Source organism: Aythya ferina (genome assembly GCF_964211825.1).
Source record: "Aythya ferina genome assembly, chromosome: 1".
Classification (NCBI taxonomy): Eukaryota; Metazoa; Chordata; class Aves; order Anseriformes; family Anatidae; genus Aythya; species Aythya ferina.
In genome coordinates, this window is record NC_140296.1 from 129,756,889 (window position 1) to 129,783,681 (window position 26,793).

At 41.2% G+C, this 26,793-nt stretch overlaps 1 protein-coding gene across 15 annotated transcripts in view; it reads left to right on the plus strand.

Moving 5' to 3' along the window:
• Nucleotides 1-26,793, plus strand: part of SOX5 (SRY-box transcription factor 5) — a 650,695-nt gene that overhangs the window by 285,865 nt on the left and 338,037 nt on the right. For 8 of the 15 annotated variants that reach the window (XM_084509197.1, XM_084509199.1, XM_084509196.1 and 5 more), the window contains one exon: nt 23,589-23,751. The exons of 6 other annotated variants lie outside the window; for them this stretch is intronic. The gene's annotated coding sequence lies outside the window, so the exon portion shown is untranslated. Of the gene's footprint in view, nt 1-8,814; nt 8,941-23,588; nt 23,752-26,793 lie in introns of those variants that run through there. One more of the 15 variants, XM_084509198.1, reaches the window with a different exon arrangement.

Below are 26,793 nucleotides of genomic sequence, written 5' to 3' on the forward strand. Positions count from 1 at the left end.
GGGATCTATGAGGGGAGCCTAACGGTGTCACATAGCTGAGACCTTAGCATGGTCCAGATAAAGGTAATTTAGTCTGGATGACTTGAGGAGCAGTGATCTACTGACTACTTTGTCCCCTGTCCTCAGTTGTTGGCCTTTCGTCAGTCAGAAGTTACTGTTTCTTCCTGAGGAATTTTTAGGTAAACTTCAAAATAGTTAAATAGTTTTGATGTCGTCATCATCTTTTTTCATTTAGAAACCAGAAGACTCATTCTTCATCTTATCACAACAGTTTTTACCATTGTAGCAGCCCTGAAGTCAAGGGAGAGGAGCAGAGAATTTTCTTGTTCTTGGAGCACTTCTCTTCTGATTAAAAGGTACTGTAACTTTGTGTTTCTAAGGTATATCTGCAAGACTTAGCTGCTGCACTCATCCTGTGTCAGCTGCCTGTAATTAGTGGTGAGGCAGCATATGACTACCCTTCCATCACCCCAGAGCTCACCAGAGCTTACAAGCTGGAGGCAGAGATGCAACCAGGGATGTTTTGTTGAGTACTGCTTGCATGTTCAGCAGCATGCTCGCCTTTCAGAGACTGGGGACATTAGGCAAAGCACTGGAAAGGAAGAACCCCCAAAACTCCATCCAGGCATCAAGGCCAAGAGAAGAAACAGCAAAGAGGTGGACTGTGACACGCTCACATTTTGCAGAACTTCAAAGTGATTTTGAACAGTTCTAGTCTAGTCACTGACTCATCCCATCCTCCCCCTTTTCACTTTTCCTGCCACTCCATGAACAGCATGTGAAAGCACTGAAAGAAAATAAGAATCTTAAACTCATAAACATACCTGCCTCCCATCTGGCATTCATCCCAGCAGCCTGGTGATCTCCTTAGTTGTCCAGCAGATAGTTGAAAAACAAGAGTCCTGTGAAGATTCGCATGTCACCATATCCCTGCCAGATGGCGGTTAGTAAAACATGGGCAAATTGCATTGGCTCTGCTTCCATCATGACAATCACAACAGAAACACTACAGTGTTGCAACATCGCTATTTTTTAAGCTAGGAAAATGAAGGGACTGTAAAGTAGGGCAATCGTGGAATGTTAAACACCAGTAAAACCTAATTGCAATGAAATAAGTAGGCTCTGAAGGGCACAAAGCACTGCTGAAGCGATCCACATGTTTTAGTCTCACTATGGGAATGCTGAGGTGAACTTCAGGAAGATTGTACAGTGCACATATGTTGTTACACTCTGTTGTAAAGCTCTTGTCAACTTTAATTCCTTTTTTAATCCCATTTTTGCTAAATGGCCATTCTTAATTTTGTAAGTTTTTCAGTCTTTGAACCCCAGCAAAAAGGTAGCAGAATTGAGCCATGAGGCTTGTTTACAAATTTTTAAGCCAGGGCACTGAGAGACTTGCTATTTTGAAAGGATAAGCCATCTGGAGTAATAATGGTGCGGAGAAAGGTCATCTTCAGGGTATGGTAGGAAGTCAGGCTGCTGTTAGTGTCATGTGCTGCAGTAAAACAATGCCTTGACACCTCAGCTAGAGATTTGGACCCCATTTAATTAGCTATTCCCAAAATGCGAAGTATAAACTCTACCCACCTTGTTAAGTAGTGGTACAGTTCAACATGCAGCTGAGTCCATCTAACAACATCCTCCTGCTAAAAGGGGAGTTTCTGATCCTCCTTGCTTGCAGCCATTTGGTCTCATACTCTTGCCTGTACCAACTCTGGTATTTTTCAGACCCTCCTCTGAGCTGTGACCAAATAAATGAGATATTTGTATCAGTGCATGGCCTGTGCTTGTGTTTCTGGGACAAGGAGCAAGAACTGTCTTCCCAGGCATCATCTTCCTGCTGGTCCAGAAAACTGATGTTCCTTAGGCAAGAGGGCAGCTAGCTGGCTGCATGTAGGAGCATGACATGATGCCTCAGGAAGCAGAAGTTTGGGACATTGCTTAGGATCTCTTCTGTGCAGACCAGAGCATAATGCTGCAGAGCACCAGATTGCTGCACCTCATAGAGCTGGCCAGCACTTGTTTCAGGGCTGCAGTACTGGCCCGGTAATGTGCTTTAGTGTTTGAGGTGGCAAAAGGCTACCAAGACTGAGTGTGGAACTACTTTTTGTTATGGACTTGCAATCATACTAATGCTCATTTGGGTAGTTGGAATAGCCACCCTTTCCTTCTCCTCCCAGGTCCCCAACCCATCCTGATGAATTTGTTTTGACCGTTATCAGAAAAATGGCACAAAAGCTTCAGACATTGCAGAGCTATCCAAAGATGCCTCCATAGTCTTGCTAGTTAGTTGGTAATTTGGGACTGTGGGCTCTCAGCAGGAATTTGAGTTCCTTCTGAACCATCATGGTAAAAACTTGCAGGGAATAACCTTGTAAGAAGTGTTGTACATAACAAAATTTGAGATCAGCCTAAGATAAAAAGCTCAGTTTGAAAAAGGTACTTATTCTAGTCTTTGGGTGTGTTTTACGCAAAAGCAGCATCACCCCTATGTTTATTTGAAGCTGTGAGCAACTTTTGTCTAACCTCAAGGATAAAAGCAAGTAAGCGGGCAGGCTGAGGCTGCATCCCCCACTGTAGTAAGTGTACTGCAGGCTAGGAAGCTGGCAAAGTATGTACCTCTGCTGACTTGAGAATTAGCTGTTGTCTGTTGCTTTGGATTCGTTTTAGGTCAGGTGTGTGAGGAGAAGTGTTTTTTTAGTCCTTTGGTGAGTCAAAAACCAGTTTGGCAGCTGCAAGGCAGTGCTCTGCTCTTGGGTACCTTGAGTGCCATGGGTGTCAGCAGAGCTGTAATGCCTAGTGCAGACCCCAACCCATGTTTTATAAGTTAATTTGGTGTGTACTTAGTGACACAAGGCAAAGATTTACAAAGCTTTCCACAAGCACCAGATGAACTCACATGCAATTAATTTAAAAACTTGTGTTTGGTTTTCAGCATCAATGTGTTTGCTTGTCTCCAGCTTTCTTTCCTGTTAACCAGAGGTGCACTTCACATCGCTGCACTGCTTCTTCCTACAGGTGTCCAGAGGAATACTGAAAACATTTGAGCAACGTTTTTGAAATTCTTGTATCAATTTTGGTAACAGATTTTTCTATTTGAATTTACAGTCTGAGTTACCTGATAATGTCCTGCTTTAAATGATAACACCGGAGCCACTAGCTTGTCTTGAAGCAGTATCCAAATGAGTTATTCTGCAACAGCAGTTCAGTTTACCACTAGCTGATGGAAAAAGGAGGATCTCCTCCAAACCAAATCTGTTACATCAGAACTTAATTTCTACTTCTCCCTCTTCCCTCTGCCTTTTATTCTCTTTTCTTCCTCTCCCTTCTCTCACCTTCTCCCCTTCTCTCACCGTTTCTCTTAAATATGCCTGTTACCCTCAGGCTTTGACCTTGTGCAGTCAGTAAACGCAAAGTCATGTTATTTGGAGTGAAGTAACACCAGTAGTCAGGAAGGAACAATGTAGTTCAGGCCAGATAAAATAAATCTCGCATTTCCTGTCAAGAAACTGGGCCAAAAGCAATGATGAGAGACAGAGAGGGCAAACCACGCGGCTCAAAACTAGAGACATATGGGTTAGAAACAACCACAACCCTCGCTTGAAAACAGAAAACAAAAAGCAAAGCCATTGGATGAAAGAGAAATAATACCAGCTACTCAACAATAAAAACCGCACAACATGGGGTCTAGCCAGCTTCCAAGCCCATCGCCTGTGCGGCACAAGCGGCATCTGAATTTCCTGCTACTGTACAAGATATTAATTGCCCTTTAATTAATTTATTTAATTGATGTTTTGTGTTGCAAATTAGAGAGTTGATCTTATTCTGACTTATTCGTTTCTCTACCAAACCCCCTTCCAGAACTGAGGAGACTCTCTGACTAGAAGTTGTTGCTGCTTTTGTATTGTGTTGCCTTTGTTTTAGATAATTTCTGGGTTAGTTTGCATAATAGCGAAAAATCCCAAATCGGTTAGATAGATTTTACACTGTGACTCTGTTATCATAACAGTGAGCTCTTACTCCAGCACTGCTGGTGGAAGTGAATATGAATGAATGTATGAGTAAAGAGTTCACAGGCTGTCCCCAGATGACTGAGAGTTTTGAGTGTGTGTTTATTTATATGAAAAGGTCTGTAGTGTGCAGCCAAACTACAAAGTTAGGATTTGGAATCTTTTTGGATTTTCTTTCTGGAAAGGATATCGATGTGTGTGTGCGGAGAGTGATGTCATCCGAGGAGCATCCCTGCAGGTCAGAAAGCAAGGAGGGTGGCTGGGACTCTTTGGGATGCTTCCAGGGAGGGCTGCTTTTGGATCCTGATTGGTTTGGGAGGGTGAAATGAAAGCAACGCACCAGGTATTGTAATAATGTTTAAACAGACCTAGCACTTTTCATCTTCAAAGTACTGTGCAAATATTAACTAATTAGATTGTTTTTCCTCCTCCTTAGGAAGAGTTAGCAAAATAGCGGTCAGGAAACAACTGGGGATATGATTTATTTAAGTGCTGAAATGCTTTGCATAAGTCCCTCACAGGAGGCCATTAGGAAAATGTGGTTACTTTAGGATGTGAAGAGAAGTCCTTTGTGGTGAAGAGACAGGAAGCAAAGAGCGGTCAGTTTTATTATGGACAAAGACAATATTTGAGTGCCTCGGTTGTAAGTGCTGAGAGTTCAAAATGGGTTTTGACAACATACTTGAGAGACAAAATTTTCTATCATGAACTGTGTGGGTTTGGATGAATTTGATAATGTTCTTGGATGAATTTAGTACAGAGGAGGGACATTGCAAAGCCCTCCAGGACAATTTGTTCATTTCCAGGAGTGGAGGGGAAACAGCTGAGTCGAATGGATCCCCAGGTAACCAGCAGGATAGGGCTCCACCTCCTGTCCTCCTAGGAGGAGGTTAGAGAATGACTTGAGGAGGGCAACTTATTAAATAACAGTAATAATAAAGTCCCCAAGAGATGACATGGAAGTATATAAAAGGAAGGGGCAGTATGAAGACAGAGTAAGGCTAGCAATAGGGATAAGCAGATGAACATGTAGCAGACAAGTTTCTTCTTCCCATTTCGCCTTGGGAGGCGATGAGGGTCCTGGGTGGGCACAGTGTGCTCCCCTAGGTGCCGGGGGACTGTCTCTCGCCCAGGCAGGGGTGAGCAGCACCCAGACGGGGCAAACGCAGCGCGGCTCCCACATGGTGTGGTCACACTGCAGTCTGTCACATGGGCTTGCCTGTACAGACAGGCCCCAGGTTTGATCATCACCAAAATGAACATCCTGAAGGAAAGCTTAACTGATCTTACAACTCCAGCCACAGAGTTGTCTAGCAGGATATCAAATAGCAATAGATCCCACCAGAGAACCACTGTTAGAACAACACATCTTCAGAACAAACTGAGCACGCCCTGCAGGTATCCTTGTTTCTAGGTATTTCTGAAAGCTCTCTCTTAACTCTTTCAGGTGCTGTAAATCCAGCACAGGTGGAGTACCTACATTAGGCATGCCCTTTGCCTGGTTGAACACGATAGCTCCATTGTACTGATAGGATTTGCTTTTTAGCTTTAGCAGGATGTGGCTGCCGACTCATTTCCCACTGTTCTGTGTTGTGAGCTGAGCAGGGGAGAAGGAAGGGAAGTAACTCTGTTACTCTGTACAATAGGGAGTGATATGCAAATGTCAGGCATGGTATTTGTACCTCAGTAAAGTTCTCTGCCATTTATGAAGTATAATCTTGAACCAATTGAGTAATTATAACCAAACACTCCAAAATAGGTATGTTAGCATGACAGGTTTGTTGGTATGAACAAATAAGGAATCCTTGGACATAGAGTTTTTAGCTTCCTTTAGGAAAAGGATAATCCAGTTTTCCTACCAAAGCTATAGGTAGATTAGACAAATTTGCATCTAGAATAGGATGTTTGATTACCTAACAATTGAGGGCATCCAAACCTGCACTTACTTATGTCCATTTTTAGCTAAAACCTTAATTTAACTCAGACCTCACTCTTTTGGGATTGAATTGGCTTGTGGCTGAATTGCATATGTGGGCTTGAGGATGAAATTTTCACGACATGTAACTTCATCAAATTTAGGTACCTAAAGAAGGATCCGAGGCCATCTGTACAGTCAGTTCAGAGAGGCAGGCTCCTCCTGAGCACCTCCCCTAGGAACCTTCATTGACTCTGTGGACAGCCCAGCTGGATGCCTGAAGTTAGGTGGTATGAGTACCCTCTTGGATGCCTGGTGGGAGAGTGATGTCCTTTGAGTTCAGTGTTCAAAAGAGCAGAACAATGTGAGAAACTCTAGGCTTGCACTTGAAACACGAGTTGAAGAATCTGAAGCTCTAAGCACAAGATTTCCTTTGATTTAAAGACCGAGAAAAGATCATGAGTAATAAGTCTGAATTTCAGTGTTCCCTATAGCAGAGTTCAGCATGCATTCCTGATCATAATGAGAATTAAATTCTCTTTTTGGTTCTGGACATCTGTTAAAGTATAAACTCATTATATATTAGAATTTTTCAGGGTCCTGACAAGCAGTGCTTAGGATCTTTGCAACTGTGTCTCTTCAAGGACATGTTTACATACATGGGTAAATACAAACACACCTGTGCTCTAAGGCAATGTGTGTAGGTGACTATGTTGTTAAAAAGAACAACCATCCAAATTATTTATTACAAGAGACAGTAGCAGTCCCATGCATTTAGATTGCCTCAGATACTGCTTTATAAAGTTTCTGTTGTACCAAAAAGCATTAATGTTCACCTTGTTTTGAGCATCCTTTAAAATTTGTGGGGAAAAAAAAAATCCAGGGCTCAAAAGTATAATTTTGTTGTGTTGTGAAACTCTGCTCAAATCTAGTGGCGATACAAGGCTACGAAGTCACCATCCCACTGCCCTAGTCTAGGAAAGCATGCCCCACTGCATTGCAACATTGACCAAACAGGAGCGTTGCAAAGCACTGTACTCTCCCAGACTTTTCACTGGACATCAAATTTCCTCTCTCTCTTTCCCTAATCTGGCATTTGCTAGACTTTCCCCAGCAATTTAGTTAGGAAATGGGAAAAAGCATTGAGATCTGCTGGCTACAGACCAGACCATACCTTTATTCTGTGATAAATTTGCTGCAGTCTTCAGCTCATGCCTTAAAGCTCAAGTGGTAGACTTTTGTGCAGAGGGTCAGAAGTTAAACCTTACCAGGAAGGTGTGATCTGGAGAGTTTCAACATTTGTATGTAATATATTTAGTTTTTATCTTTTTTTTTTTTTTTCCCCTTTAGAAAAGGAGGAAAGTTCATGAAAAAACAATGTTTAAAGCAAATTGCAAAGCCAAACATTTACAATTAAGGGCAGATTAAGGTTGTCCCTCCAGTCACACTTCTGCCCTCTTGTGTGAATGCCCTGTGATACACTTTACAATTGCAAGAACCTGGGCTAGTCTTCCCTCTTCGATGCAGAGAATGGTCACACAACTGGACAGAATTAATGGGCGAGTTTTTAATACTAGTATTTCCTAACTTTGAAATGCTTGACTTTAACCTTTTTTCTGATGTTTTTTGAATGTGCACTCTGTTATTATTGATTTCAGAATAAACACTACACTAGATTTGAAGAGAGATATTTCTCTCTTGTACAGCTTCTCTGAATTTACCACAGTTTCATCAGGGCTGAATTTGGCTCATTATATCTAATGAATTGTATATTCCAAAATCAATATTAATAATGCCAGGTGCTCTTTTTAAAGAGATTGCAGACATTCATATAGTCTGTGTAAAGTTCATATGAAATGATACTGCCCTATTCTTTATTCATCCTTTTAGTTAATAAATAATCCTTCAGCTTTTCAGTAGTTGGTTTCTGGGCTCATGTTGGACATCTGTATTTATCATTTAGGAAGCCATCACCAGTTAATCTCTCTCCCTTCATATTTTTGACAGAAAGCCCAGGGTTTCCAAGAGCACTGGCTACTTCTCATTTTATTCTTTTATATATATATAAACTGTTCTACTGGTGAGTTGCAGTTTATCAATTGAGAAGTTGTTTAGCAAAATGTACTGTGTCAGTGAGGCACTGAGAAGGAAAATCAACCATCCACTTGCTGAATCTCTGCGTTTGCCGAGATGCTTCGTTTCATCTGGGGATATGAGTGACTCACAGAGGTTGGAGAGACTCATAATTTCCATACTACAGCACTGTTCACTAGGATTTTCTGACTTTTGTATTTATCATTAGAAGCAATGTTACACAATGCCAAAGAAAAAAATCTAACCTTCATAATGTGCTTTCCTGACTGTAAATGGGGCTGGATATCCTGTACTGAAATGTCAGGTTAGATCCTTTGTAAACTCTGAAGCCTATTCTCAGAATAGAACACTTCTGGAGTGTATTAAATTGGTGTTAATTGAGAAACGCATATGCCAATGACATTTTAAGCTACGCTAAATAAAACCAAACCTTTAGCAGGTCCCTATCACAGAGAGATCCTGAGATTTCACTGAACCTGCTGCTGCCGTCATCTTTTTTCCATCTATGCATATGTTGCTTGCAATGATATATGGTAACTCCTGATGCAAATACCACTCATGCTGTTACAGCTTAAAAGGCCCAGAAATAGCATGCAAACACAATGTCTGTTTTTTTCTGTTTCACATTATAAAAACCTATGACCAACAGCTGAAAGTTTGATTCATTTTCCCTGCAGTTTTCACACTAGCTGACTTTAAAACATACATTTAGCGCTGCAAGTAATAAAAAATTCATCATCTCTTTATTTTTTTAGGGGACTAATCCTGCAAGTGTCTTAAGGTTCTCTAACCCCTGTTGCAGCTGAGCCACAGGGCAGCACCTCAGGAGGGCCCCGTCCTTGCACGACCCACTGCCCGGTATATCCACTGGCTCTACTTCCCTGACATGGCTGGCCCCTGGATCAGACCCTAAGCATATTGGTAAAGTACATGTGCTTTATCTTAAGATAAATAAAGCCATTTGAAAAACACAAAGCAAAATTGGGGTTGAAGTCCCAATTGTGTCAATATACACATGGGATGTGGCAATATTTTGTTGCACATTTGATTTTTTACAGAAAAGAAAGGGCAGCCTGGAAGTTACTTCGGGCTAATCTCAGCCATGCTGGTAGCATGGGGCTCAGCAGGGCAGTGGTGAAATCCTGCTCTAATACTGATACACAAACTCTTCCAAGCTGAAGATAGGGCAAGAGGTCAAGAGCCATTTATGAAGGGTCTGGTACCATTAGGAGTGAAGCTAGGAGTGAAACTCTCCCTGGCAGCTCATTGCCAAATGGCAAAGCTCTCTACAGCTTTGCTACTCAGTAATGTTTTGCCTTTGAACCAAAAAAAAAAAAAAAAAAAAAAATCCTGAAATAGCTCATGGAGCTTTTTTTTTTTTTTTTTTTGAAAAGCAGAAATTCTTTGGAAGATGCATTGTGTTGCTGCTGTGCACTGTAGGACCTCTTTTGGTGGGAAGAAGATTTGTGGCCATCTCCTGAATCTGTACAGAAGGTGCTCAGGTTTATTTCTGACTGGCTACATTTCTAAGGAAAACTAAATAGACACTAAATCCTTGGAAGGAATTTGATGTCTGTAAAGACCAGACTTGTAAGTGCCTGGCTCCTAAGTTAAGGGGAACAGGGGTCTCTTCCCTGGTAGCTTCCCCACGTTGTAGTTACATGGAGCCCCCAGTGCCTGTCTGATGCACAGCTTAAGGGCTGCTCCTTCCTCAGTGGGTCCATCTTCTGTCCTGCATCCCCCTCCCCGATAAGTCTTGATATCTTTTCAGTGCACTTTCAGAGGTTCATTGTATGTGCTGGCATTCTTCTTCTGAAATTTCTAGTGGTTCACGTAAAACCTTGGCTTGTGGGAACTGTGGAAGTAGTGGGAATATTTCATTGCCTAGGACACTGTCAAGCAGTAGCTGTGCTTCAGGTCCCAGGAAGCTGACCATAAGCCTGTCAGGAACAAGGAGTGGGGTTTTTAGCTCTAGTTATATGAAGAATAAAGCAATTTATTTTTTGTAGAAATATCACCCTTCCAAGACTTCTCTTGTGTTGGACTGAGTGTTTAGTAGTGTTTAATTCAAGTATTTGTCAAGATACATATTTTTCATATGCCTGGTTCACCCATGTTTGTTTATTATATAAAGTACATTGCACAGATTTAAACTGAGAACATGCCTAAAATGTCCTACAGAGAAGGTAGCATCTTTATTTGGATTTCACAGATGAGAAGACAGAGCAATCAAGTGGTTTACTAGTACCAGGCAGAAACATCGTGGCAGATGTGGGGAGGATTCTCCTACTGCATGTCATGGACATTGTCTGTCCAGGCTGTCTGTCTTTCCTCCTCATGGCACATTGTCCCACCACCATCCACTGGAGTAGCTCTGGAGTGCAGGAGACTCGCGTGCTGTGGTTACTAGCTGGTTGTTTGCCATGCAGTCTTTTACAGGATAGCTGCATAGAGAATTAGATTATAACTCACTTAATCGTGAACTTCCGTGTAATTTTTCTTGCTGCCTCCTCTCCCATTAATGGCATTCTTACATTTGAAGGACCAGAAAGGTTATGCTATCAGAAAGGATTGTTCTTTTCTCCTTGTGCAGGCAGCATCTCTTAGGCATGATAGCTGCCTTACAGCCAGCATATGACCAGGGAGTTGCAAGTTTTAATGCGCTGTTATTAACCCTGGACTGGGGACTCCTTTGGTGATAACACTGTAGATTCAGTACTTGGGCTGTGCAGATTTTAACATAAAATATTATGATCGGTCTGTCTGTTTGCCCATCTGTCTATCTGTCCATCTATCTAATTGACCTACGCATATGCTGGAATCACTTGGGGAAGGTCAGTGGGAGTTCAGAATGACAGAAAAAAGGTCAATTTTTGCGTGTGTACATGTGTTTCTCAAGCTAACTGATGAGGCGTCTTGGCACAGCGTTTCAATTTAAAGAGACAGCCCCGTCCGTTTGGAGGATGTGAATGCCCTTCTTGTGAAACACAGTAAAGAGTTATTTGCGAGAGGTGACTTTTTTACGGCTTTTCCAATGATAATGTTGCCTTGCAAATATCTCCAGTGATTCTGCTGAACTTGTCAGAGATAAGGCAGGAATGTGTGGCGGGGTCCAAGATTTTGTTTGTGTTTAATTAGGACATCTGTACGTTCACACACCATGTGAAATAAAGAAAGAGAGAAGCCTTCTCGCCGCGGTGAAAGGGGGCTGCGTGCACGCAGTGGGGACTCGGGGTGGTGCGTGACAGGGTGCGTTTGCAGCGGCTCTGCTACATTCACAGCGCAGCGAAACAGCTTGGAAACGTGCCACTCGGCAACTTGCCGTTCAGTCCGGTACCGAGCACGCTCTTTCAAATTCAATTTTTTTTGTGGATGAGCTGGATCTCGGGTCCCCCATGCCCTCCCCGGACATTAAGTTCAGGGCTGGGTTCGCGGTGCAGGGCTGGGGTCCATCCCGTGCTCAGAGCTGCCGATGGGGAGGGAGCCGCCTGATTTACAGCAGCAGCACCAGTTCACAAAGAGCCCATTAGGCAGGCGGAAGTCCCTCACAGGGTTACGAACCAGACAGTCTATACCAAGGCAGGTCAAAGGGTGAGCTTACTGTTTACTGAATCTGTAAATAGCTAATTATTCAGCTCAGCAACAGGGCGAAGCCCCACATAGGATGTAAGTCCCCGGCAACTCAATGTTATCTAGCGCTGAACTGATTTTAGGTCCAAATATCCCTTGCAGTAGCAAAGCGGAGCTCTCCGCACTTTTAAACCTTTTAGGGCCTCGGCACAATACTGTGGGACCATTAAGGAGCCCTCACGTGCCAGAAGCAGTTTAACAGGCCTGGTGTTGGGCACTTAATTGTGTCAATAATTATTCACGCATTAGCACCAGCTCCTCCTTAAAGTGTAGACTGCAGTGACTCATTAAGTTATTACTGGTATTCATTACCAGTAAAATTAGCCTTTTTTCAAAGTGCAAAATTTATGTTTTATAGAAAAATATTGTTAGGAGTGCAACAGCTTTGCTCTACTCCCTGCTTGGTGTGGATGAAAACAAGACTATATGGAGATGAAACAATATTTTTGTCCTGAAAAAGGCCATCAGATTAAGAAGAAGTAAAATGGGAAAGAGCCTCGTGCTTTTATTTATTTATTTTATTTTATTAATTTTATTTTTTTTTGGGGGGGGGGGAGGGTAGGTTGGAGGGTCAGGTTATGTACTTAAAAAGTAGGATAAGGGAAAAGTCACATTCCTGCCTGGCTTTGGCTGTGTGTGTACATGTGCTGTTTTCTCATACAGAGATTGAGAAAGATGCACAGTGTCTTTTGATTAATAAAGTGTTAATGTATATGCAGCTGTCTTTATGTTAAATGCTTCCTGGTGCACTTTGTTTCTTTAAATGCTGATCATTTACAGTGAGCGTGTACAGTATATATGCCTGGAGGGAGAGCAATTGTTATACAACTCTTTAATCCGAACCATGATTAAAACCCCTTTTGTTCCTCCCTCCCTGCATTACTCCAGCCTATCATCTTCTCTGAGAAATCATTTGGCAAGTAGATACGTGTATATTTTAAGAGAATAAGTCCTTTAGAGAATCAGTTTTGCTTTTGTTCTGCTTTTGGAACTTAGTTTTTTGCATTTCAATATGCAGCACTGTTCAAAAGGCGTAGGAGGGTCATACCCATTTTTTATGTGAATAAGGTATAATTGAAATATGATGTATGCAGATATCATCACTTCTACAGTAATTATCCAGATTGTTTGTTTAGTGGGAACATACTTTCAAGTAGGGGGTGGTCAGTGGCAATCATGTTGCGTGACATAGCTGGGAGAAATGGCAAAGAATATGTAAAGTCTCATACTGTGAAATAGTACGTTATGCCGAGACTGTCTACTAGGGGGAATCATTAGGAGTTTGGAAGGTGAGGGCCGCAGCGATTTCATAGAGAAATGTAAAACAGGACTGGGAGGCTTGTGCTCAGATCTTCGGGAGCGGCTGGGGTTTAGCATTCTGTTTCATGTGGAGACCAGCAGTTAATATGGTCCTTGTTGAAACTTGAAACAGCTCTATTAGTAGCTTGATTGGGGAGAGGAGAAGAGACCAAGAGTAAACAAAAATGTGCGGTCTAGAGATGGGCTTAATTGTACACAATACATCTTGCCTCTGTGCGGCTTATTCTAATCACTCCAAATGGCAGCACACACGCACGCACACACACACAAATTTGATCTGCTCAAGCAGATAAAACTGCAATGTGTATAATATTGCCAGGCTAGAAGGAAAAAAAATGGACATCTGTTTAACAATTCTCTATTGTAGACAGGATCATAGAAACACTGTTGCCTGCCTGTCGTGTTCAATCAAAATGAATAAAATAGTGATTAAAAAAAAAAAAAAAATCAGGCGGAAGAGAGCCTTAAAGTATTTGCTTACACTTTTTTGTTTTAATTTCAGCGGCATGATGATGAGGGGGAATCCCAGGGGCAGGAGGAGGTTTCAGTAACAGTGAAGGGAAGATTTTGTTTTGTTTTGTTTTATGCTCAGCACAGCCGAGAGAGGCGAACAGCAGTCGGAACTAATTGTAGCTCGCTCAGGAAAGTCTTCATTAGCACTTGCCACACATGGTTACCAGATGTGCCGAAGAAGGGGTGGGAGTAGGGGGGAAGGGGTATGTAGAGAATGGGCTACACACTTAAACCTAATAATCTGTCTTTTGTTTTCAGGTCTATTGTGTTGGGGAGGGGAAGAATAGAGAGAGGGAGAAATCCTGGCTGCTTTTTGCTGCAGCCAGTCCCTGTTAGCTGAATGGCATTCCTTGTCTCACAGTCTCCTCCAAGGAAGGGGAAAAAAACCTCAATCACGGCCAAGTAAAAATGAATTTATTTATTTGTTTGTTTGTTTGTTCGTTTTTAGGCTATCAGTGAACTATTATTCCATTGAACCCAGCAGAAACTATTTGGATAATCAAGCTGGTAAACCACTACCTTTCTGGCCAGCTTGTGAATTTGATCTGGGTTTTTTCTGTGAGCTTGTTGGGCTCCCAAAGCATTGATGGGGGCTGATGAACTGTCCATTCCAGTACCAGCAGCATCGCCTTAGTTCACGTTCACTTTGCTAGTGAGTGTGAGTATTGGGCAGTGAAGCCAAGTCCGGAAGGAAGATAGGAGCTATGTGGTCCTGTCGGTTAGCCCTGAGGGTGTCATCTCCGTCATCTTCTGCCTGTTCCTATGAAAAGGAAAAACACCAAAAAACATCTCCCATATGTAGTGGCTGTTGCTGCTGTAAACCAAACCATGGTCTTGCAGCCCATGTAGATGATTTTCACAGGAACTGGTGTTAATTTTACTGCAGATGTTATTACAAATGTTACTCACTGCTCTTTGGGAAAAAAGAGCCCCCCTTTATCCCCCACCGAACTGGTGACCTCCGGGGGGAACCTTCCCAGCTGTCCCCACCTTCCTTCTCCCCCCTCCCAACCCCCAGTTCTCCAGTTCTGTAGCAATGCAGCTTCTTTTCCCTCCATCTCTGAAACCTTCCCTGCAGGGTGGTAGTTTTCCATACTGGCATCGTGTGCGCTTGGATGTCCTCTTTCTCTCCGGTCTCACCTCTTCATCCCAGTGACAAGGGAGCTTCACAGTATTTGGATGACAAGGCAGAGATGATTCTTCAAGTTCTGAATAATCAGGCCTGAAGGTTTAATTATGGCACTACACATGATGTGCACAAGATTTATCACTCTGGTCATGTGAGAGAACAGCACTAGATGAACTTTTACTAATTAAGCACTCTGTTTCCCTTCCTTCTTGAAACTGCAAGGAGGTATAAACGTGGCAAATCACTTATGCTGAAAAGAAATGAAGACATTTTTGGAATCTTAAGTAATCTCAGTTGAACCTAAATCTTGTGGGCCCATCCTTGTTTTATCCAGCTCAGCTTGCCAGTCTGTAATCTCATCATGCTCTGGAGCCTGGAAACGTTCTTGCTCACAATCTCAAAGCAGAGCAGATGTTGCATAAATAGAAAATAGGTTCTATGCACAACCTAATCTAAGCACAAAGCACAGAAGAAGGTTTGGATGAGTGTAAGCTAATCATGACACAAATCTGCTATACTTTGGGACTCAGGACCAAATTATTATTTTTTTTTCTGATATATTCTGCCTACCAGATTTCAGATATGCTATTCACTTTTTTCTGAATGGCAACTCCCACCTGCAGCTTTTTAATATTTTGAAAACAGGTTAATATCAGTCAAATGGCTGGTAAGAATTAATCTATTCTATTCCTTCTTCCATGTTTAACTGACTTCTCCATCCAGTAATCTTGTTTTCCCAGGTCCAAATTAATCAAAATCTAAGAATCCTTCTTTCATGTTTCTTCAAGGGAAATAGGAAAGCCAAATTGCTTAGCTGACTTAGTTGTATTCACCTTTCCTTCTGCAGAATTGTAGTGCCTCCTTCAACCCTGTTGAAATTGGTTGGATCAACTGACTAGATTACACAGTCACCAAGTGTATGGCTTCCCTACAGTATTTTCTCTGCCAGAGAGGCCCAAGGAAAAAAATGGAAAAATTAACCTATTTACCATCCTAACTTTGCAGTAGCTGCTATTCCATCAGTTGTTTTCTTTAATAAAATTAAGTGCCACATTTGTGATTTGTATAATGCTATCCCACGTTATTCACAAAAGAATGAACTGTGGTCATGCCAACACGCAATATGTAGAGACAATATCTCCACTTACAATAATTCTTGATTAGAAAAACAAACACTGCACACTGGATATTTTTATCAAATTTTTATTCTTCTGGAGACATCAATACTTTTTTTTTTTTGCCAGCTGTTACCACAGAATGTGTTTCACATGTATGTGCTATGGCATACATAGTGAGATCACAGACATACACAATAGACATAATCAGAGTTGATTTTTATTGTGACATATTCTGCAAAGAAATTAAGTAAAATTGTAAATGGCTTCTATCATTCCGGTGCCTGTGCTCTCAGGTCAATGAGTTTTCAGTTACTTGGGGCTTCAGTAATACTTAAAAGACTTTCAGGAATTTGACACAATGAATGTAACTTTAGGGCTTTCTTCATAATATACTTTAATTATTATAAGTTAATTATTTAAACGTTCAATTAATGTGGAGATGGAAAGCAGAATGATCAGATTTGCTTCCTGCTTTTTGTACATTTCCACGCTGAAGTCAAGGTTTCAGGCAACAAGGCAAATATTTTTATGCAGATGCAAAACTAATCAGCCAAACATGAAAATATTCCTACGGGATTTCCTGGAGGCCTTGCTGGGGATACTGCAATGCAAATAATATATAATGTAAATAATAAATAATATAGCATGAGTATTGTACAGCAATAGGATTCAGTTAGGGACCAGAAGTGGTGGGTAATCCATGTGAACTAGCACTACCAGCCTTTTTATGGTGCTCAAAATTGCATGGTTTTGCGGTTTTGCTGCCTGGATCTCCTATCATGCTTTTTTTTTTTTTTTTTTTTTTTTTTTTTTTTTTTTCTCTTAAAATGTTCTTCTATAATGTACTCCGTCAAAATGCATGCCTCCTCACAGATGATGTCATTTAAGCAGAAAAGAATTGTAAATCCTTCTTTGTCCTCCTGTAGTTTTTTTTTCAGGGTAGCCAACTGAGCTCGAACTACTTCTCTTTCCAGTGTGATATATAAGTAATCAATATGATTTATTGTCGATATGCATATCAACAGTACTCTACGTAATTAAGAGAGTAGCCAGCACCGCTCTGATGCTATGCAGCAATTACATATGGCATCATTTTTGCTCTCTGTGATTTGCAATTTTACCAATATAGAACAAGCAATTGAAATGACAGGCAGGGAAGTTTCACTGTAATGTTAGGAAAACCTAGGACAGCAAGTTTACTGGGGAGAAAACAAATAGCTTTTCTGCTTTCTGGGGTAATTACTTGAATACAGAATGCAGTGCAGCAACATGAGGCCCATCTTTTGTCACCTCAAAATGGGGTGCCTGCAGCATGCTGTCCGGGAGGAGCCCGCGGGCTGTGCAGGGCCCCGCGCTGGCATAGGAGATTGCAGCTCGCTGCATCTGCTGGTGGGGCAGAGCAGCCTGGTGCTCCCAGCCTGCTCAGACTTCCAGCAAGTTTCCAGCTCTTACAGTGGGTTTGCAGGTGTTGGCTGTAACAGGTTTCAGAAAGGTTTGGGACCCAGTCATCTGTCTCTTGCTGGGAGTTTTGCTACAGTGGGGACCAGAGAGAGAGCTAGGTTGATGCTCTTTTCTTAGGTGCAAAGGAAGGTGTTGATAAGGGATAAAGCATCATAGCATGAATACCTCTCCCCCCACACTTTTTTTTTTTTTCCTTCCAAATCTTCTGAGAAAGATATAGGGTGTGATTGATACAATAGTGCTTAACTTTGTAATTTTTAACGATTGGGACATTTACAGTTTCACCATACACATGGGAAGAAATGTAACTATGAAATAAAAGGCATTCTTGACTAAGTTTATTTTGTTTTACTTGATTCTGTTTGTGATGAAACAGAATAGCTTCTCAACACTATGCTTGCTATTTTATCATGAAGCTCACAATGTGTAATGTGTCTAGTAAAACCCTGTTCTGAGATTCTATGATTATGTGAGAATTTCAACCTCCCCTAAAAGTAAGTTTTTCCTCCAATGAATTTCAGAGAAAAAAAAATGAAAATCTGACCTCAAGAAGTGACAGAAAGTTGAAACAAAATGGTCTAAAATGCATTGGAAGGTATTTGTGTATAGTTGTTTGTGTTGTTTTTTTTTGTTTGTTTGTTTGTTTGGTTGGTTGGTTTGGGGGGGGGGGTTCTAAACATCATGCTTTATGGCAAATCCTATGACTTTAAGTGCTGGTCTGATGACTTTTGAGTAGTTGGGGCTGGTGGTACCTAAAACAGCCTTCAGATTATCAGAACTCTCCTTGGGTTGTTTGGCTTCTTGTATCCCAGTACTGCATGCATCTTCCTGCGGGGTCTTTCCCTTTCTGTATGCTCTTGGGTCCTGGGTTGGGGCAGCCATCCCTTCCTGTGGCTGCGGAGATCCTGGCTTCCCTCTGGTCCCAGCTTCACCCCAAGAATGGAGCCAAAGCTGGCAGGAGAATGCTTTCACTCCTGCCTTCCCCTCCCCTGGGCTCAGCTTCCATCGCTTCCCTGCATGTTGAGCATCTTCATTTCGATTTAGCCCAGGAACAGTGAGTTGTGAAGAAGTGCTTTTGCTTAAAATTTTAAGGAGAACAGAAAGCAAATGACATGAAGTATGAAGTAAGTACTTAAGTAAACGTTTTAATCTCACTTGGGGCAGTTTGACAAAATAATGAAAACATACCACATATGTATGTGTCTGCACACAATCATTGTCGTTGTCGTTTGCTTTTGTTGTCAGCAGAGTTAAGCAGCAGAACCTTTTAGGGAAGGTTGTGCTTGCGATTGAGCGGCAAGCCTCAGCTCGTGGCATGGGCACACAGCCTTTGCTAAGGCAGCCTGTAGTGTCCAAGCCAAGCCGGGCTGCAGCCCGTAGTGTCCAAGCCAAGCCGGGCTGCTCTGCAGAGCCCGTTGGTTTTAATAACAGCCTCTGCATCTGAGCAAGTACCTGATCTTACACAAAATGAGAATCAAGATCTCAAATGCTAATTCTTTGGATTCATCTGAAAGTATAGCTTGCCAAATGTTAGCCTGTTTCTGATTCTTGAGGGAGCGGAAATGCTGTAGGATCACTAGCAATAGTGCTTTCTAGAGGTAACATTAACCGTAGTGTAATCCAAACCAGAAAAAGAAATTGTGTCCCAACTTGGCTTGTATTCATCTCAAATCCTGTGCAGAAGTTTGAGTGCTTTAGCAAAATATTTTTCACCAAACAGCGTAACTATGATCTTCTTAATCAAAAGGAAAGAAGAACCAGCAGCAACAAAAATCCACATTGGTGCATCATCAGCTAGTATTGCTTAAAATATGTATATATTTGACAGCAATTTGTAGGTCATTTCTTGCCTTCTGTAAGCAAATTTCTTACAGTTCAGGAAATTCAGGATTATTTTCATTTTGATAAGAAAGGAACATCCATTCAACAGACAATAAAAGCTGTTTTAAACCTGTTAAATACTATGAAATAGATGTGTACGGCTAATTAAGGTATGTGTTGAATAGTAATTATGTCATCCTGAGGGATTTACAAATAGAGTCTAGTTAAAATTTGATTCAATCTTCTATCATTCACAGAAGGTGCAAATTATTATTCATTTAGTGTGCTCTGATTTCAGTTCTAAAGGTAATCCAGAAAAAAGGGAGAGGGATTTCTGTTTTATCAGCATTGTTTAAGAACTAAGATCCCTTAATTATCACACTGTACCAATAGCCTGCTACCAACTTACTGAAGCAGTCACTCAGCTTTGAAACTAACAATTTACCCTCCAAGCACAGAAAGATATAAGAAAAAGTGTTTAGTCAGCAAGCAAATATACCAAATTGTATGTTTTGGCTTTTGTTGGTGCTAATGTTTCTGAGCTGTGCAAACGTGAGTCACTTACACAATACCTTTCAATCAAATGCCTCAAAGCAAAGGAGACAGATTTCATAAGAAAGAAAGGAAAAAGAAAAAAAAAAAAAAAAGGCAAAAAAAAAAAAAAAAGGCAAAGGTGAAATAAAGCTACTTAAGATCCAATTCTCTCAAGCTTTTGAAACCCTTTTCCAGACTCTTTTTAAGGAACATAAGTAGACACTTTGCCTTACTCCTTTGTGTAATTTTTCATGATAGTAGTGAAGAATTAGGTAAGATTCCTGATCACCTTGTGAAAGTATTATAGGTTCTTTTACAAGGAAGTTACTTTTAATGACCTGAAAAGAAAAACTTTACTACATTTCTGGATTGTAGTAATTAGCCATTCCTGTAGTTACCACTAAAGCTGGCCTAGAATGAAAAAAAAAAAAAAGGCTTTATGAAATATTTTTACATCTTGAAATGAAAACTGTATCTTTCAAAGAAAATATGAGTAATTCAAAAACACCAGAAGAGTCCAGGAGCTAATGGTGGCATGGTAGAAACACGTTACATTTCTGTTCTGCCTGATTCAGAGGTCCAGCATCTAGCTGCTGTGACTTCTCTTCTGTGCATCTGAGCTGACAGAAAAAAATGGTCAAAACCAAGCATTTTCTTGATAATTTTTGCTGCATTTCAGTTTTTTAAAGCAGGAAAAGCTTTCGCCACTAAACTGTCTCACTAAACTTAATTTCTTCTATCTTAAAAAAAAAAAAAAAAAGATATATAAAAAAAACCCACAGTATTCTAATTACCAAAGTTATTGAATATTAGTCAAGTTTTCCTCGAAACTAAGAATATGTGATCTGTGTAGTTATTTTAGTAGCTATTGTTCAGGCTTGTTTTTAAGTGTATTCTACTATACTTGGGCTGGATATATTTGTTGTGTCATTTTATTGCAGAAGGGCAAATGTTCTCCTGCGCTATTTTTTACCATATATGCTTTCATACTGATATCACTGGGTCTAATTATGTATATTAAAGTGCTTTATGGGAATAAGGATTGTGTATCCCACCTTACGTAATGTCACCTCTCAGATGGAGTGTAGCAGCTGCCCAGCAGCTCTCAGAAATAGTGTGCAATTTGTTAAGTTAAACTTAAGCAAAGATGCTAGACTTTTTTGGAAAAAAAAAATAATTCAGAAAATAATTCAAAATTAACTACGTTCTCATCTTATGTTTCTAACCAAAGTGCCATTTTGGCAAGGTGAATTAGAAGAACCCACATTTTTTTTGGTTGGCTGGGTTGGGTTTTTTGGAGAGGCAAATGGCTTTGATGTATCCATTTTCCGTGCTTGCCCCATCACGTTTAATCTTCTGACAAAGCTGCTTGCTTACAATAAGGTTTGGAGCACTATGCACTGAAAAAACATGGTCCTAATTTTTGCTTGGAGTTTGGCAGAATATTTATACATTTTCTTTCTTCTTTTTTTTTTTTTTCTTTCTTTCTTTCCGCTGCTTAGAATGCTTTATAGAGTTAGGTAATACTGGAATAGATGTGAACAGGGTTCCCAGGTCTTAGCAAGATAAGAGAATGTTGCTTCATATCTGTGATGTGAAAAGAGATGAAGGGTCGGTGAGGTAGAGATACGTGAAATCTATTGCACACTTGGTAGGACCTGCAGAGGAAGAGTATTTCTCACAGGTGGCTTGTTTGAGTGGAGGGGCAGAGAGAGAGGCAGTTTCTAAAGGAAGGCAGAGGACTGGGAAAAATGTCAGGTAAAATCAGATAAATTTTTTGGCTTATTTGCTTAAAGAAACAGGTTCACGGTTTTGAGATAGTTACTGAGAAGAAGAGAGCACATCAAGTTGTCTGAGGGCAGCATTAAATGCTTTCCTGCTGTTGATGCTTTGGAACTTAAAAAAATTTGTGGTCCTTTCTGGTTTTGGAGGGAGAGAAAGAGAATGGGATGGGCTGTAAGACACCATCGATTTGGGGAGATTGTACAGAAATACAAGGTGGTCTGGTGGGCACCAAGCATAGCTTAGCTGGGGCTTGCCTTGTCTTCCCACATGCCTCAGAGACATGTCAGAGATGGGAAATGTACTTGAGGTGGTATGGGCAAGATTTTAGGCCACCTGTCCCCAGCCAAAAGTTAGCTGTATGGACATTTTTCTTCTTGGCAGCAGGAGCTATGAGGATGGGCAAGACTTGATTTCAAGAACCAGAATACAAATGCCAAACTTGGCAGTAGTGGCTGGCTTGCTCTGCAAACGCTGAAATAAATACTTCTCCTCTCCCTCCTAAGAAAACTTGCATCTGACTTTTATGTCATGTAAATTGCAGGAGCTGCTGGCTACCTGGCTGTGCTGGCATTCAGGTTGGGAGTGGAGCAGACACCCCTACAGCTGCTTGTCCCTGCCATTTTCTGGGGATGTCTTAAGTGCCTTTTTTGTATCACTGTGGCAGCAGATATATTTGGTCACCACAGTGAGCTGTGTTGATCTTAACTACTTTTTTTCTTGACACATCAGTATTTGTATCACATTTATTCACAATTCATTCACAGCAGTCTGGTGCAGATAGGGAATATGAGTTGGACCAGCAAGAGGTACATGTCTTGAATGGAAAGGAGTGATGGATCTCTCACAGGCCTGGGAGCCAGGGCTGTGAAATTAGGGCCTAAAATTCATAAAGTTGTGCCAGCTGTTGGATAAAATCTTGTTTTTTTTGTTTTTTTTTTTTTTGAGTAATTAGAATACATTGAGAATGTGTGGCTAGTATTTTCCTCACTGGGCTGAAGGCTTCAAACTTACTTGCTTTACTAAGTAAAATTGAAAATCTTCTATCTTAATGGTCTCGAGTAGTGCCAGGGAAGGTTTAGATTGGACATTAGGAAGAATTTCTTCATGGAGAGGGTAGTCAAGCACTGGAACAGGCTGCCCAAGGAAGTGGTGGAGTCCACATCCCTACAGGCATTAACGAAATGTGTGGATGTGGCACTAAGAGACATGGTTTAGTGATGTCAGTCGGCAGGTCAGTTGGTGGTTGGACTTGATCTTGAAGGTCTTTTGCAACCTTGGTGATTCTATGATTCTATATTCAGCTGACTGAAGAAGTTGAAGCTCAATGTAAAACAGTTTGGCAGGATGCCAGTGTACAGCCTGAGGGAAGTCCCTTTGGACTTTCTGGAAGTCCAGATTTGCTTGCCATAGAGTAATAACATGAATGAACATGAACAACGGGCAGTCATTTTTCCAAAAAGTGCTGCAGTGTTTCCTAGTGAAAGTTTTACAATGAAGTTAAGCACCATGAAGCCTTTAACTGTACTAAAGAGCTACTGTCACTGGTCTATATGGAGGGAATTACTTTTTTTGCCTCAAAAAGTAATAACAACTTCAGCTTCAGAATTTGTTAAAAATCAGGAGGATTTTTATGAGAGAGTGATGTCTCTTTGGGACAAAGAGATGAAGAATTGCTCAATTGAACTTGCAATCTTGTAATAGAAATAATGGACAAAGGGCAAGATTGTCTTCCTACTTCTTAATGTGATGTAAGCACAGCCCTCTTTTACAGACTAGTAAGTGAGCTAAAGTTTTGGACTTGCACATTTAAAGCTTGGATCTTGCTTTTGCACAGAAGAGTGGAAGTATATGCAATAGCTGCTAATGCACATAAAATCATTTGTTACTGAGTTCCTAATACTAACAGATTTCAAAACTCACACTTGCATTCTGGAGCTGATGGAATGTTTGAGGGATTTACATCTAGCAGAATTTGCCTTCCATGTAATTTGGATGTAATGACTTAGTGTAACACAGGCAAAAGGGTTTCTGAGTATGTGACTCCTTTTCCATGGCACAGTAGGCATTTCGTCTTAATTTTTGGTTACATGCAAAGAAATCAATATGTAAAGCAAAAGTGAACAGATACTGAAAAGAAAAGCATCAGAGATGTTGAATAGTCATTTAGTGGGCTGGCATTTAAAGCTGGCGTATGTTTCTGAGTGCAAAAGGGCTTCAGAACTGGGGTGATTCACAAACTACTTCTTCCCTTTCAACAGCCAATTCAGAGGCAGCAGGTGTGTGAGCAACCCCCTGGAAAGAGAACTAAGTGTAGTTTGTGACAGATTTGAGTGGAGATGATCCCAAGCTGAAAGTCAAAAAGAAGGATCTTCGTTTCAGTTCACCGAGCGATCTGGAATTTTATTCCAGCACCTAACACAGGTAAGAGGCTTCTACAAAATGTGGATCTCCTTTTTCCCAGGCATTAGAATATGTGAATTCATCAGTAGTTTCAGGTTGTGAAACTAGCAACATAGTGCAACATACTAGTACTGGCTTCCTGGTTCTATTATTGGGCCTTCAGATAACTATGTTGGTAAAATCAAGTCATGGAGCCATGGTGCTTTTGTCAGCAATCCTACAGTAATAAATGTATATGTAGAATATGTTTGGGACCAGAACCTAAGACTTCGAATTGACTCACTTTCCATCAGAAATCCACAAACATGTCCAAGAGTAAAAGAACTGTATCGTAAATGTTCATTTCCATATATAAGAAATTCCATTCCAGGAGAAATTTGACTTAAACAATAGGTCTAAATCAAGATGTTAAATGTTGTTGGCTCTTGGACCCTTGCTGAAACTGGTTCCTGAAGAAAGTAAGTTTGGTTCTGAACTGTGTTGCTGTTACAAGAAAAACAAAGCAAAACAAACCAAAACTTTGAAACTGCAGCATGCTTATTGAAATGTTACAGTTAGACACTAGGGATCTGGCCAAGAGAGAGACTACCTGCACCATTCAGGCTGGGCCAGCTGCAGACAGCTGTGTGGCAAAATGATTTTTCTGGGCTGATGGGCAGAACTATTCAGGAAGGAAATGAGGGCTATATTGAACTGCATGTCTAAGATTCCCACACTGAAGCTTCTTCCTTGCTCCTTTTCAATCTCTATAAGCTTTTATATTTACTTTTAGGCATGAGCTGCCAGATTCCTGGTCAGACCTGGGCTTTCGTTCTTTCTTTATAGAGGAAGAACTGTGGAGTCCATGTAGAAAGCCCTGCCAAGCTCGTTACTTGAAAAGTTATGTTCAGTGGGAGCGAGGGACATGCTCTGTGTGTATTTGCTGGAGGGACAATATATTTCAGATCATCGAAACTGAGGGCTCCTTTTCTCTGTCATCATTTTGTTGGGGGTGAACAAGACAATATGTGATTCTATTCTCTGTGGCTTAATTTCAGTCAGAGATAGGTCTTCAGGGCAGTAATATCCTTCTTCCTCAGCTGACATACCCTCAGGACCTCTGTACTGAGGTGTGGGCAGTGCATTGAATGTGTCCAATGTGTCCTATCCTGCCTCCGCACCCCCCACCCAAGTGCTGTTCCTTTTAAGAGACTGCATGATGCTTAAGCACAACAGTGTATGGCTTCTGCTGTCAGAGAAGACCCCCCTCAAAACAAGGAGCTGCCTCTGCGGCCAGGGTGCTTCCTTGGGGCTGCAGCCACAAAAGCTGCTTTCTGACAGAGAGCGTCCTTATTCCATAATCATTAGCCCTAGTGAAGGCATTTTGTGAGATTTAAAAATAATGAGGAAAAAAAAAAAAAGAAACTGGGAAAGAAAAGAGAAAGAGGGAAGAAACGGCCAAAAAGGAGAAAAGATCAGGAATAGTTGGGATTATCTCTGTGCCGTCTCTCAGGTCCAGTGACAACACAACTACAATGGGTAGCTTTCAGGACTGCATATGGTCTTCCTTCCGAGGGAGTTGATTAAGCGACTCCGGATGAAATTGAAATCCTGTGATTTGACCTTTGTCTGGCCTGGGAGGGCTGCAATTCGCATAACAATTTCCTTTTGTTCTTTGTTTGGAGTTATTAATCCAACATGAGCCTCGAATTAATCAGGGGTAGTGCGTTGTTACATTTCTAATTCACAGCTCCACTGCTTGTGTCTTTTTTAATTAAGGCCGAATGATAGCAGGCCTTAGCCCCTGATTGCAACACTTACTAACCACACATTGAGGGATGAAGAGGCTAAATAGGCAGAATGAGATTACTTCAAGGTTTCACTTAATTGTTTTCTTCCTTTAAGTAAAGCACATTGAATGAACATTGTTAATGCCAGGCTGGGAGTTTTTCTTTTATATGTGTGTTATGTGCATATGTGTATGTGTGCATGCTGAGGTGGGGGAGGTTGTGACGGGTGAAGCGAGGACTCAGAGCTCTAATGGCTTAAGGGTTTGTAAAATTGAAGCCTTCGGTTATTGATTTAAACCATTCCTCCCACCTCCCCCAAGGGGCGGGGGGGTGGGGGGGGGGAGAGGAGGGAACGACGACAGTAAAGGAAGAAGGCAGAGTAGAAGAGCATTAAACTTCAGTTCACCGCGTGGATTTGCTCGTATCCTGCTTGAACACATTTGTTTACATAGTTTTTCTTGCTGTTTCCTAGTGGTTCAAAGGTAGAAAATGCAGGAAAATTGAAGGCTATCAGAGATGCTAAAAAGAATTCCTAGGAGATGCAAAGCTCTTCAAAGCCAGTAAACAGTAATAATGATAATAAAGTAAAGGCAAGTTAGTTGTATCACATGCCAGATTTTGCTCATACTGAAGGATGTTTGAGTCATGTTTCAAAAGCTGTTCGCAAATTTTTATTGTTGGAGCAGTTCAGGGCCACAAAGGCGCAGGTGCTATTGCAGGGGAATAGTGTAGATGATCTCAGTTAGATTCATACTGTATAACTCAGCCTGTGCCAGCCACTCAGGATGCTGGAAAAGAAAATGCAGTGAATGCCCAGCCTTGCAATGTTTATTTGCACAAATAATTCAAAAAAAAATAAATTAATAAAAACAAAGATGGAGAGGGAGAAAGGGGGAGGAGGAGGGTGGCAGAAGGAAGGGACTGGATTTTTATGGTAGGATCAGACCTAGTGTTTTGTCTTTCTGTGTTGTAGTACATTGAATATGATTGTTATGGAGAAAGGTTAATATTTAAGGTCCCAGACCTCCAGTTGGTGAATATACAGAAATCCCATTGAATTCAAGTTGTGTCATGTGCCTGCAGTATCAGATAGAGCTCTGTAATTGTGGGAAACTAACTCTTTCTGAGTTGTTTCATCCACCCAGAGAGCTGGAGGGATGGGGCAAGTGTTTTCATGGAAGAGTTAATGTTTCTGTGTAGAATGGCAAGCCAATGTTAATCATACCAGACTGCACAGATACAGAGCACTGTTCTGACTCTAGCATGGAATATACAAAGCAGCAACGCTCTTCTT